The 15,091-nt window shown below is 41.1% G+C and overlaps 1 pseudogene; it reads left to right on the top strand.

Annotated features, from left to right (window-relative positions):
* Positions 1 to 734: 734 nt before the first annotated feature.
* LOC125554851 lies at positions 735 to 2,505 on the top strand (annotated as a pseudogene).
* The last annotated feature ends 12,586 nt before the right edge of the window (positions 2,506 to 15,091 follow it).

Here is a 15,091-nt window from a genome sequence, read left to right as displayed (position 1 = left end):
CGCTTTCTTATCCACCTATATACATGTGCTCATTTTAATTTATTGGCCTATAGATGTGCAGACAATTGTCCTATTATTAGCCTTTTTCTTCTTTGTACGGATGGGCAGCTGCCACCTCTTTATCATGAAGGTCTCTTGTATTATACTTTCACTTTGCGCATCCTACATTTTCCCTTTCTCCATTTTCTAGTTTGACTTGCTACAAAAATAATACCACCAATAGTATTAATGGGAATGCTTTCTTGAATTTGTCACAAGGTCATGTGGATAGCTCTATAGGTGTATCTTGTACATATATTACCCCATTAAAGTTGAGGGTAGTGCTTCGGTACACCCCCCTACAACGAATAATGGGTAGTATGGCCATTTCACATTAGGTATAGGAATACCCACCCCGACGACGTACGTCCGCGCGCGACGTCGTACGCCCGCCCATGTATGCCGCACCCGTCGCTGTACGTCGCGCCCCGTACGCCCGCCCGTGTATCCGCACCCGTCGCCGTACGTCGCCGCCGTACACCCGCACGTCTCCACGTTGGCGTCGATAGTTATTGAAAAAAAACGTCACGGGAGCCGCCGACGCCCGCCGTCGTAACCCTAAACCCTAAACGCATCCACGCCGTCTCCACGTCACCCCCCTGTCTCCGCGAAGTCGCCGTCGCCCGGGTCGCCGCCCAAATAGGCCACCGCGCGATGCCCTGGCACCGTTGCCGCGTTCCTTTCCCGTCGCCCAGATGGCCGCCCACCCGTGATCTTCGTCGCTGCCTTCCTCCGTGGACTCTGCCTGCTACAACCGGCCATCGTCCTCACGCCATCGGCACCTGCCTCGGCCGGCAAGCAACGTCACGCCGTCAGCGTGTTCATCATCGGACAAAATGGATCCAGCTGACATCCTCGCCTTCGTGCAAGAGATTGGTTTGAGACGTCATTGTGCTTAATGAACAAATTATTTTAGGGATGATGTTACACGGTGTTCGATTGATCTTAGAATTTTTTTAAACATGTATAGATAGAGGAGGAGGGCGATTATGATGGCGATGATTAGGCGATGATAGCGGAACCTCGTCACTCAATATGGATGAACCTGCTAAGGAGAACTACATGAGTTTGGATGAATCTTATAGTGGCAATGTAAGTGTGATCAATGTTGATAAAAACAATAAATATGATAAACCGCACGAACAATTACATGTTTTTTTGCATCATGCAGCGACATGGCGATGATGATGATGATATGGATATAGATGATTCATTTGCTGAAAGTGCACTCCAGGTATGTTTTTTAAAAAAAGGAGAAGAAATGACATAATAACCATATGAGCGCTTACATGTATTTTTTTTTGAAATGTGCGCAGATGGACGAGGACGGGGACTTTGTGAGGAATATTATGGACGATGAAAGTGACAAATCGCACGTTGATGCATCTCATGATGACAGCTCCAGCAAAGTAAGTTTTGAAACTTACATACATTACATATCAAAATAATAACTGACTGACATACATGGTTTCATGCATTAATTTACAGGGAGATGTAGATGGTCCTAGCGGGAAGGATGAGCATGTTGGTGATGATTTGTTTAATTTTGACGTCGGATTTGATGAATATCAGCAAGATTCATTGGACATGCATTGGAAGGTCATGAGGAAGATGTTCAGGTCACTAGGAGAGGCTTACATTTTCTATAACCAGTATGCTAAGGAGCATGGTTTCAGCGTAAGAAAGGACTCGCTAAAATATTCGAAAGGTCGTGAGGGAACTAATCGCTTGAGAAAGTATCTGTGTGCGAGAGCTAGGAAACGACAGGCAAAACTTTGTAAAATGGAAGGCAGGACCCGCAGGCTCAGACGGGAGACTCGTTGCTTCTGTGATGCGCATATAACTTTGAAACTTGATAAAGAGCGTGACATTTGGTATGTCAGTAGTTTCAGTGATGATCACAGTCACGTTCTAGCTAGACCGGATGAAGTCACGTTTCTTTGGTCTCATAATCAGATAAAAGAATATCAGAAAGCTGAGATTTTAACTATGGCAGGTGCTAGAATCAGGAAACATATGATTTATGATAATGTCATCAGTAGGTACAGGTCATATGCAAAGGCTGGTTTTGGGAGAAAGAAGCTTTATAACATGTGTTAGAGAGAAAAAATGAAGTTGCTTGCACAAGGTGATCCAGACACTGCCATTGGGATCATGATGACCAGAAGAGAGAGGGATCCAGATTTCTTCTTTGAGCACACCGTCGATGATGAAGGAAGGCCGGAAAACCTATTCTGGTGTGATTCTCAATCACGCCGAGACTATGTTGACTACGGTGATGTGACTGTCTTCGACAGCACATACAGAATGAATAGGTATGGCATGCCATTTATACCTTTTGTCGGTCTAAACAACCACCGTTGCACCACGGTATTCGGTTGTGCTCTTGTGTCTGATGAGACGGAAGATACATATGTCTGGCTGCTTCAGACGTTTTTGAGGGCTCACTATCAGAAGAGGCCCTGATGACCCACAAGTATAGGGGATCTATCGTAGTCCTTTCGATAAGTAAGAGTGTCGAACCCAACGAGGAGCAAAAGGAAATGATAAGAGTTTTTCAGCAAGGTATTCTCTGCAAGTACTGAAATAAGTGGTAACAGATAGTTTTGTGATAAGATAATTTGTAACGAGCAACAAGTAACAAAAGTAAATAAAGTGCAGCAAGGTGGCCCAATCCTTTTTGTAGCAAAGGACAAGCCTGGACAAACTCTTATATAGGGAAAAGCGCTCCCGAGGACACATGGGAATATCGCCAAGCTAGTTTTCATCACGTTCATATGATTCGCATTCGGTACTTTGATAATTTGACATGTGGGTGGACCGGTGCTTGGGTGTTGTTCTTACTTGAACAAGCATCCCACTTATGATTAACCTCTATTGCAAGCATCCGCAACTACAACAAAAGTATTAAGGTAAACCTAACCATAGCATGAAACATATGGGTCCAAATCAGCCCCTTACGAAGCAACGCATAAACTAGGGTTTAAGCTTCTGTCACTCTAGCAACCCATCATCTACTTATTACTTCCCAATGCCTTCCTCTAGGCCCAAATAATGGTGAAGTGTTATGTAGTCGACGTTCACATAACACCACTAGAGGCTAGATAACATACATCCATCAAAATATCGAACGAATACCAAATTCACATGACTACTAATAGCAAGACTTCTCCCTTGTCCTCAGGAACAAACGTAACTACTCACAAAGCGTATTCATGTTCATAATCAGAGGGGTAATAATATGCATAAAGGATCTGAACATATGATCTTCCACCAATTAAACCAACTAGCATCAACTACAAGGAGTAATTAACACTACTAGCAACCTACTAGCACCAATCCCGGACTTGGAGACAAGAATTGGATACAAGAGATGAACTAGGGTTTTGAGATGAGATGGTGCTGATGAAGATGTTGATGGAGATTGCCCTCTCCCGATGAGAGGAGCGTTGGTGATGACGATGGCGATGATTTCCCCCTCCGGGAGGGAAGTTTCCCCGGCAGAACAGCTCTGCCGGAGCCCTAGATTGGTTCCGTCAAGGTTCCGCCTCGTGGCGGCGGAGTTTTGTCCCGAAAGGTTGCTTCTGGTTTTTTTTCTCGACGAAAAACTTCATATAGCAGAAGATGGTCATCAGAGAGCCACCAGGGGGCCCATGAGGTAGGGGCGCGCCCTAGGGGGGGCGCCCCCCACCCTCGTGGAAAGGGTGTGGCCCCCCCTGGTCTTCATCTTTGGCGCGGATTATTTATTATTTATGATAAGGTATTCCGTGGAGTTTCAAGACTTTTGGAGTTGTGCAGAATAGGTCTCTAATATTTGCTCCTTTTCCAGCCCAGAATTCCAGCTGCCGGCATTCTCCCTCCTTATGTAAACCTTATAAAATAAGAGAGAATAGCCATAAGTATTGCGACATAATGTGAAATAACAGCCCATAATGCAATAAATATAGATATAAAAGCATGATGCAAAATGGAGGTATCAACTCCCCCAAGCTTAGACCTCGCTTGTCCTCAAGTGAAAGCCGATAACAATAAATATGTCCCCATGTTTAGAGGTAGAGGCGTCGATAAAAATAAAATACGGACATGAGGGCATCATGATTATTCTCATAACAGCAACATACATAGATATTGTCATATGATTACTTATCTTCAGGTGATGATCTATTCACAATGCAAAAGTATGAATCAGAAACCTTATTGAGAACCAACAAACTATAACCTCAGTCATTGAAGCAATTGCAATTTATCATAACATCAGAAAGAGTCTATGCCAGAGCTAAAAAATAAGTCCACATACTCAACTATCATCTAGTCCTTCATAATTGCTAACACTCGCGCAATACTTGTGGTTACGGAGTTTTAATCGGACATAGAGAAAGATAGGGGCTTATAGTTTCGCCCCACAACCTTTTACCTCAAGGGTAATGTCAACAATAATAACTCATGCCCCCCTACATCCAATTATATATATATATATATATATATATATATATATATATATATCAGGTTCTTTCCAACATGCTGGGCTTGCCAAAGGATAAAATGAAAAAGGGAGAGGTGAAGATCACCATGACACTTGCATAAGGTAGAAGATAATAATAAAAGATAGGCCCTTCGCAGAGGGAAGCAGATGTTGCCATGCGCTTTTATGGTTGGATGCACAAAATCTTAATGCGAAAGAACGTCACTTTATATTGCCCCTTGTGATATGAACCTTTATTATGCAGTCCGTCGCTTTTATTACTTCCACATCACAAGATCGTATAAAGCTTATTTCTCCCACACTAATCATACATATTTAGAGCAATTTTTATTGCTCTGCACCGATGACAACTTACTTGAAGGATCTTACTCAATCCATAGGTAGATATGGTGGACTCTCATGGAAAAACTGGTTTAAGGGTGTTTGGAAGCACAAGTAGTATCTCTACTTGGTGCTGAGAATTTGGCTAGCATGAGGGGGAAAGGTAAGATCAACATGTTGGATGATCCATGACAACATATTTTATCTCAGATATAAGAAAACATAACCCATTACGTTGTCTTCCTTGTCCAACATCAACTCTTTAGCATGTCATATTTTGATGAGTGCTCCCAATCATAAAAGATGTCAATAATAGTATATTTATATGTGAAAGCTCTCTTTCCTTATTACTTCCTATTAATTGCAACGATGACCAAAGCTATGTCTGCCAACTCCCAACAACTTCTAATCATCACACTCTTTCTATGTGAAGTCATTACTATCAATAAGATCAATATGAGCTTTTGTTTCTTCTTATTCTTTTTCTCTTTTCTTTTATTCATCCAAGATCATAGCAAGAAAATCAAGCCCTTGACTCAACACTAATCTTTATTATATAGCTCACGGACTCGATTACATAGAGAGATCATAAAGCAAAACTTAAAACTAGATCATGCCATAAACTTTATTCTACTAGATCAAAATACTACTAACAGGATCGAACTAAGGAAAACGGTAAAGATAGGAGTTGTGATTGTGATACGATACCGGGGCACCTCCCCCAAGCTTGGCAGTTGCCAAGGGGAGTGCCCATACCCATGTGATTATATCTCCTTGGTTGGTGAAGAAGGTGGAGGTGTTGTTGATGATGCGGGCTTGTCATCCTTCTTCCAAGGCATAGGTTCACCATCATAGAAGGATGATCGAGTCTCCGGAATCCTCGAATCTGCAGCCAAACTCATTCTTTTGAATCTATATTCATACTCACAGTTTTGGTTTTGTAGGTCATAGATTTGGGCTTGGAGGTGCTCGATCTTCTCATGTAGCTTGAAGATGGCCTCCTCGGTGTTCTTGGCATCCGGTTTGTAGTTGTTAGTGAACTCCGCGAGCATCGTGTGGCTAGCATTGATTTCACGCTCCACCATCCCCTGACACTTGAAAACTTGTTGCTCCATTTCTTTGAGCCTCGTCTCCACGCTTCCGGTTCCCTTTGGTCCCTCAGCATCGCGGATGTGCAGCAACCCATCACGCATCTCAATGGTTTGAGGGTGTCGCAGCACCTCCGCGAGGTAAGGGTTGATGACCTTCTCGAAGAACTTGTCCTTGGAAGCACTTGGGGACGTCATGATAATCTAGATTTGTCAGATAAACAGCTCGAAACCAGAAGAGAGAATATTTGCGTGATACGGAAGTCAAAACCTTTGGGAGAATATATAGTGAATTTTTACCGGCCAAAATACGTATCGTGCAAGAAAACGGAGTCCGGAAGGCACACGAAGTGCTCACGAGGTAGGGGGCGCGTCCAGGGGGGTAGGGCGCGCCCTCCACCCTCGTTGGGCCCTCATGTCCTTCCCGGACTGCTACTTAATTTTCTATTTTTCTAAATATTCCAAAATGGATAAATATTGCCTTAAAAATTGTTTTGGAGTCGGTTTACTTACCTTACCACATACCTATTCCTTTTCGGAGTCTGAAACGTTCTGGAAAGTGTCCCTTATGTATTCCTCCGGGGTTACAGTTTCAATATTTATGGGATTACCTGAGATATAATGTTCAATTCTCTGACTGTTTACCACCTTCGAATTTGTGCCTTCGAAGTTGTTGATTTTTATGGCACCGGAACGATAGACCTCCTTGATAACATAGGGGCCTTCCCATTTAGAGAGAAGTTTTCCTGCAAAAAATCTTAAACGAGAGTTGTATAGCAATACATAATCACCTACATTAAACTCACGCTTTTGTATCCATTTGTCATGCCATCTTTTAACCTTTTCTTTAAACAACTTGGCATTTTCAAAGGCTTGGGTTCTCCATTCATCAAGTGAGCTAATATCAAATAACCTATTTTCACCGGCAAGTTTGAAACCATAGTTGAGCTCTTTAATAGCCCAATATGCCTTATGTTCTAGTTCGAGAGGTAAGTGACATGCTTTTCCATATACCATTTTATACGAAGACATACCCATAGGATTTTTATATGCAGTTCTATAGGCCCATAATGCATCATCAAGTTTCTTGGACCAATTCTTTCTAGACCTATTGACAGTCTTTTGCAAAATTAATTTGAGTTCTCTATTACTCAATTCTACTTGATCACTAGACTGTGGGTGATATGGAGATGCAATTCTATGATTGACGTCATATTTAGCAAGCATTTTACGGAAAGCACCATGCATAAAATGTGAACCACCATCAGTCATTAAATATCTAGGGACTCCAAACCTCGGAAAAATAACTTCTTTAAGCATTTTAATAGAAGTGTTATGATCAGCACTACTAGTTGGAATAGCTTCTACCCACTTAGTAACGTAATCAACAACAACTAAAATATGTGTATATCCATTAGAGGCAGGAAAAGGTCCCATATAATCAAAGCCCCAAACATCAAACGGTTCAATAACAAGTGAATAATTCATAGGCATTTCTTGACATCTACTAATATTACCAATTCTTTGACATTCATCACAAGATAGGACAAACTTACGGGCATCCTTGAAGAGAGTAGGCCAATAAAAACCGGATTGCACTACCTTATGTGCAGTTCTATCTCCCGCGTGGTGTCTTCCATAAGTTTCGGAGTGGCACTTGCGTAGGATATGTTCCTGTTCATGCTCAGGTACACAATGTCTAATAACACCATCCACTCCTTTATAAAGATGTGGGTCATCCCAAAAGTAATGTCTCAAATCATAGAAGAACTTTTTCTTTTGTTGGTATGTGAAGCTAGGTGGTATGAATTTAGCAACAATGTAATTAGCATAATCAGCATACCAAGGGGTACTACGAGAAGTACTTATGACATTTAATTGTTCATCAGGAAAGCTATCATCAATAGGTAGTGGGTCATCAAGAACGTTCTCTAACCTAGATAAGTTGTCTGCAACGGGGTTCTCAGCTCCTTTTCTATCAACAATATGCAAATCAAATTCTTGTAGCAAGAAAACCCATCTAATAAGTCTAGGTTTAGCATCTTTCTTCTCCATAAGATATTTAATAGCAGCATGATCAGTATGGATAGTTACTTTAGAATCAACAATATAAGGTCTGAACTTATCACAAGCAAATACAACTGCTAAAAGTTCTTTTTCAGTAGTAGCATTATTTCTTTGAGCATTTTCTAGAGTCTTACTAGAATAATGGATAACATTTAATTTATTATCAACTCTTTGCCCTAGAACAGCACCTACAGCATAATCGCTAGCATCACACATAATTTCAAAGGGTAAATTCCAATCAGGTGGCTGAACAATAGGTGCAGAGACTAATGCTTTCTTAAGTATTTCAAATGCTTCTACACAATCATCATCAAAGATAAATGGTATATCTTTTTGTAATAAATTAGTCAGAGGCCGAGAAATTTTTGAGAAGTCCTTAATGAACCCCCTATAAAATCCGGCGTGACCAAGGAAACTTCTTATACCTTTGATGTCCTTGGGACATGGCATCTTTTTAATAGCATCAACCTTGGCTTTATCAACTTCAATACCTCTTTCAGAAACTTTATGCCCCAAGACAATACCCTCATTAACCATAAAGTGGCAATTTTCCCAATTCAAGACAAGATTAGTTTCTTCACATCTCTGCAAAACTCGATCAAGATTGCTCAAGCAATCATCAAAATAAGATCCATAGACGGAAAAGTCGTCCATGAAAACCTCACAAATCTTTTCACAAAAGTCAGAGAATATAGCCATCATGCATCTTTGAAAGGTAGCAGGTGCATTACATAAACCAAAAGGCATACGTCTATAAGCAAAAGTACCAAAAGGGCATGTAAAAGTAGTCTTTGATTGATCTTTAGCCGACACAGGTATTTGAGAGAAACCAGAATAACCATCTAGAAAGCAGTAATGTGTATGTTTGCATAATCTTTCTAGCATTTGATCGATAAAAGGTAAGGGGTAATGATCTTTCTTAGTAGCCTTATCTAATTTGCGGAAATCAATTACCATCCTATAACCTGTAATAATTCTTTGTGGAATCAATTCATCTTTATCATTAGGAACAACAGTGATACCTCCCTTCTTAGGGACACAATGAATAGGACTTACCCACTGACTATCAGCAACGGGATAAATTATACCTGCCTCCAGAAGCTTTAGTATTTCTTTTCTTACCACTTCTTTCATTTTAGGATTCAGACGTCGTTGAGGATCACGAACTGGTTTGTCATTTGCTTCCAAATTTATTTTATGTTGACATAGAGTGGGACTAATGCCCTTAAGATCATCAAGAGTATATCCAATAGCAGCACAGTGCTTCTTCAGAGTTTTCAATAATCTTTCTTCTTCATGCTCTGAAAGGTTAGCACTAATAATAATAGGATATATTTTCTTTTCATCAAGATAAGCATATTTAAGATTATCAGTCAACGGCTTAAGCTCAAACACGGGATCACCCTTAGGTGGAGGGGGATCCCCTAGGATTTCAACAGGCAAATTATGTTTCAGAATAGGTTCCTGTTTAAAGAATACTTCATCTATTTCCCTTCTTTCATTCATAAACATATCATTCTCATGGTCTAGCAAATATTGTTCTAAAGGATCACTAGGAGGTACGACAATAGAAGTAAGACCAATAATTTCATCCTTACTAGGCAATTCTTCTTCATGGTGTTGTTTACTAAATTTAGAGAAATTAAACTCATGAGTCATATCATCTAAGCCGACAGTAACAACATCCCTTGTGCAATCTATGGTAGCATTAACAGTATTTAAGAAGGGTCTACCAAATATAATGGGACAAAAGCTATCTTGTGGGGAACCAAGAACAAGAAAATCAGCAGGATATTTAGTTTTCCCACACAAGACTTCAACATCTCTAACAATTCCCATTGGTGAAATAGTATCTCTATTAGCAAGTTTAGTAGTAACATCAATTTATTCTAACTCAACAGGTGCAATGTCATGCATAATTTCTTTGTATAAGTCAATAGGTATTGCACTAGCACTGGCACCCATATCACATAAGCCATGATAACAATGATCTCCTATTTTAACAGAAATAACATGCATGCCTACCACAGGTCTAGGTTTATCTGTATCACGGGGTTTAGCAATTCTAGCAGTTTCATTACAGAAGTAAATAACATGCCCATCTATATTATCAGACAAGAGATCTTTAACAATAGCAATATTAGGTTCTACTTTCATAGCTGACTCCTTACCTTTGTCGAGATCCAAATCTTCAGAGTTGCGTTTAATTCTATCCAATAAATCCCATCTAAATCCAATAGTCTTCATCACAAAAGAGCCAGCACAAGAAGTATCGAGCATGGTGCGATTATTTTCAGAAAGCCGAGCATAATTTTTTTGAAGAATTGTTTCTCTTGGGAGCTCATGATTGGGGCATGAATATAACATTGATTTAAGCCTCCCCCAAGCTTGAGCGATGCTTTCTCCTTCACGAGGCCAAAAATTATATATATAATTGCGGTCACGATGAACAAGATGCATAGGGTAATACTTTTGATGAAATTCCAATTTCAATCTTCTATAGTTCCATGATCTCGTATCATCACATAGCCTATACCATGTCAATGCGTCTCCCTTCAAAGATAAAGGGAAGACCTTCTTCTTAGCAACATCATCGGGTATACCTGCAAGCTTAAATAATCCACAAACTTCATCCACATATATTAGGCGTTCATCAGGATGCTTTGTTCCATCTCCTGTAAAAGGATCAGCTAGCAGTTTTTCTATCATACCCGAAGGATACTCATAAGGAATTTAATTTTCAATAGGTTCAGTAGGTTGAGGAGCAACTCTTTGCTCCACTGGTCGGGGTGAAGATACCCCGAACAAGCCCCTCAGAGGGTTACTTTCAATAGTAACAAGTGACAATAAATTTCAGCACACTATATAAAATTTTCCTTACCAAATTCCACCTACCAAAGGCGCTTCACTCCCCGGCAACGACGCCAGAAAAGAGTCTTGATGACCCACAAGTATAGGGTATCTATCATAGTCCTTTCGATAAGTAAGAGTGTCGAACCCAACGAGGAGTAGAAGGAAATGATAAGCGGTTTTCAACAAGGTATTCTCTGCAAGTACTGAAATAAGTGGTAACAGATAGTTTTGTGATAAGATAATTTGTAACAAGCAACAAGTAAAAAAAGTAAATAAAGTGCAGCAAGGTGTCCCAATCCTTTTTGTACCAAAGGACAAGCCTGGACAAACTCTTATATAGGGAAAAGCGCTCCCGAGGACACATGGGAATATCGTCAAGCTAGTTTTCATCACGTTCATATGATTCGCGTTTGGTACTTTGATAATTTGACATGTGGGTGGACCGGTGCTTGGGTGTTGTTCTTACTTGAACAAGCATCCCACTTATGATTAACCTCTATTGTAAGCATCCGCAACTACAACAAAAGTATTAAGGTAAACCTAACCATAGTATGAAACATATGGATCCAAATCAGCCCCTTACGAAGCAACGCATAAACTAGGGTTTAAGCTTCTGTCACTCTAGCAACCCATCATCTACTTATTACTTCCCAATGCCTTCCTCTAGGCCCAAATAATGGTGAAGTGTTATGTAGTCGACATTGACATAACACCACTAGAGGCTAGACAACATACATCTCATCAAAATATCGAACAAATACCAAATTCACATGACTACTAATAGCAAGACTTCTCCCTTGTCCTCAGGAACAAACATAACTACTCACAAAGCATATTCATGTTCATAATCAGAGGGGTAATAATATGCATAAAGGATCTGAACATATGATCTTCCACCAATTAAACTAACTAGCATCAACTACAAGGAGTAATTAACACTACTAGCAACCTACTAGCACCAATCCCGGACTTGGAGACAAGAATTGGATACAAGAGATGAACTAGGGTTTTGAGATGAGATGGTGCTGATGAAGATGTTGATGGAGATTGCCCTCTCCCGATGAGAGGAGCGTTGGTGATGACGATGGCGATGATTTCCCCCTCCGGGAGGGAAGTTTCCCCGGCAGAACAGCTCTGCCGGAGCCCTAGATTGGTTCCGCCAAGGTTCCACCTCGTGGCGGCGGAGTTTCGTCCCGAAAGGTTGCTTCTGGTTTTTTTCTCGACGAAAGACTTCATATAGCAGAAGATGGTCATCGGAGAACCACCAGGGGGCCCACGAGGTAGGGGGCGCGCCCTAGGGGGGGGGCGTGCCCCCACCCTCGTGGAAAGGGTGTGGTCCCCCTGGTCTTCATCTTTGGCGAGGATTTTTCATTATTTATTATAAGGTATTCCGTGGAGTTTCAGGACTTTTGGAGTTGTGTAGAATAGGTCTATAATATTTGCTCCATTTCCAGCCTAGAATTCCAGCGGCCGGCATTCTCCCTCCTTATGTAAACCTTATAAAATAAGAGAGAATAGCCATAAGTATTGTGACATAATGTGAAATAACAACCCATAATGCAATAAATATAGATATAAAAGCATGATGCAAAATGGACGTACCAGGCCCAGGTCAGTAATTACTGATGGAGATGCAGCTATGATTAAGGCCATCAGAAAGGTACTTTTGGAGGTTTGGCATCGTCTTTGCTTGTGGCATATTGAGAAGAACATGCAGAAACACCTTCATCATAAGTCTCTATAGGAGTTCAGGTCTCTACTTTATTATGCCACTTCAAAAAAAGTATTTGAGGAGAGATGGGCAGCGTTTACCGCCAAATGGCAGTCAGAGAAAACAAAGACATGGTTACGTAGGATGTACAAGAAGAAAAGGTTTGGGGTTGCATCATATCTGTCTGGTGGGTTTTTCCTAGGTATGCGAAGTAACTAGCGAAATGAGAGTTTGAATTCATGCCTTCACTTGCATCTAGACTCCGGTATGACTATTGTTGATATGATTGTGCACTATGAGAACTGCATAGTTCATCTCCGTGAGAATGAGGCGCATGACGATTACACAAACTCACAGACAGTCCTAGTACCAGTATTGGACGAGTGTAAAGATATTGAGAAATCAGCTGCTCGTGATTTCACTGCAGCAAACTTTTATATCTTACAGGAAGATATGAAGAAGGCACGGGAGCTTGAGGTCCTTGAGAGACTGAGAGGAGCAGACACTCACAGATTCATACTGACATGGAAGTAAAATAGGGATATCAGATTCACTGCGGACTACACCCTAGGTAACTCTGAAGAAACCGTGAAGTGCAGTTGCAGAAGTATGGATCGCAAAGGACTTCCTTGCAAACATATTCTTCACGTTCTGATTCAGCTACGCTTACGTGAGATACCTAAGTGTTTAGTACTGCGGAGGTTGAGCCAAGTTGCAAGGGGTGGACTTCCCGTGAAGCGCACTAGCGATCTGTTTGCGTGGGGATGGCCAGGTGCAGGGGACAGAGCTAGGTACAGCGAGTTGACTATCTTATCTGCCGAAGCAACTCATAAAGCATGCGATAAACCATTTTTATTCAACAAGTTGAAGGCGGCTCTGAGGGACATAATAGATAATGATTACACTGAGGAGGATGAGCCTGGTGCGGAGAAAAAGTTTGTGAACGACGATGCATTTGAGCCTAATCAAGATCATGTTCTGGTTCGTGATCCCGCAAAAATTAACACCAAAGGCGCACCAAAACAGAATGTTAAAGGCCACGGTAAGGATGGTCCTGATGTCACTAAAAATGGGCGTCCTAAAGCTTTTGATGAGAGAAGCAAACTTCAATGTGGCCAGTGCGGTCTTACGGGTCATTATAAGTCCACGTGTCCTCAAAATCCTAAGTACGATTTTCGTATGTTCATGTAAATCTTAGTGTTCACACCAAATTTAGTTGTTTATTGTGAATTAACACATATCTTACTGTTTTGGTATGTAGGAACTTTGCTTGAATTCTGGAGTATGGAAGATTGCTTCGCCCTTTGATTGAAGGCAGTTTTTTGATGGATTGCTTCTATCTATGAGATCTTTTTTATATGTTAGATTATGGTGTATGAGACTTATTTTACTTTGTTGATGTCAGAATTTGTTCATGTCAGACTATTTGCTAAGATACCCACATAAGTATTTGTTGATGATAGACTATGTTATGCAAGAAGTATTTTTACTCTGTTTATTTTGATGTGTTCATTATGCACTGCAGTGCCGTCATTGATTACTGTTGTTTTTCTGCGCTGTCGCCGTCGCTTATAACACCGTCATTTTTAGCTTTTAAAAAACATCCCGACAAGTGCGCCGGCCAGTCTGACATTACACAGACTGGACCGACGACACTGTCCCACAAGGTAGCATCGGTGGCGGTAGCATAGCGAGTTAATCAGAGGAGTTCGACTGTCTCTGTGGCGCTGAGTATATAAGCAGGTCGTCGCGCACTCCGTCGGGCGAGGTGGGACTAAACATTTCCCGTCGCCCCGCGGGGTACTTGGGCCGTCGCCTGTCCGGCTGTTATTGGGCCAGCCCACGCGGTCACGCGCGTCGCTCCCGACACGGCGGCGGCGATGGAACGTTTAGTCCCACCTCGCCTGCCGAACAACGCGTCGACCGGCTTATATACAGAACGCCGACATTGCTGTTGAATGTCTCTACTAACTTGATAGTCAATGGGCTGTCTTGGTTGCCCTATTGGCCCGTTTGCCGACGTGCAAAGGTATTCATCGGACGGGCATTTTTTTAACATTATATAAACATTAACTATTTAAGTCACACAAGTAGAAGAGGTCAGAAGCATTTTTTAACATCTGTTTATTCAAACAAGTAGATGACGGGAGAAATATTCACCGGGCGGACATTTTTTTAACATTATATAAACATGGACTGTTTAAATCACACAAGTAGACGATGGCGGAAGCATTTTTTAACATCTGTTTTATTCAAACAAGTAGACGACGGGAGAAGTATGAATATGAGTAATTGAAAATTATAGACAACAACATGAAGACAAAATAATAATCCAAATGTCATTCTCAACTTAAATATTCAAACAAGTAGTGTCTTCTCCATTACAAAATATCCTAGTCAAAATAAATGAGAACATCATTTGAGCGTACAAAATTTTCTGTTACATAAATTTTGCCGCATTTATTTCTTTTTTGCAAGCCGGGTTACTTTGTCTTTCACACCGTTGAGCGTATTTCTCTCTCAAAAAAT

Source organism: Triticum urartu, chromosome 4, assembly GCF_003073215.2.
Source record: "Triticum urartu cultivar G1812 chromosome 4, Tu2.1, whole genome shotgun sequence".
Lineage (NCBI taxonomy): Eukaryota > Viridiplantae > Streptophyta > Magnoliopsida > Poales > Poaceae > Triticum > Triticum urartu.
This window is presented reverse-complemented; position numbering and strand designations above follow the sequence as displayed.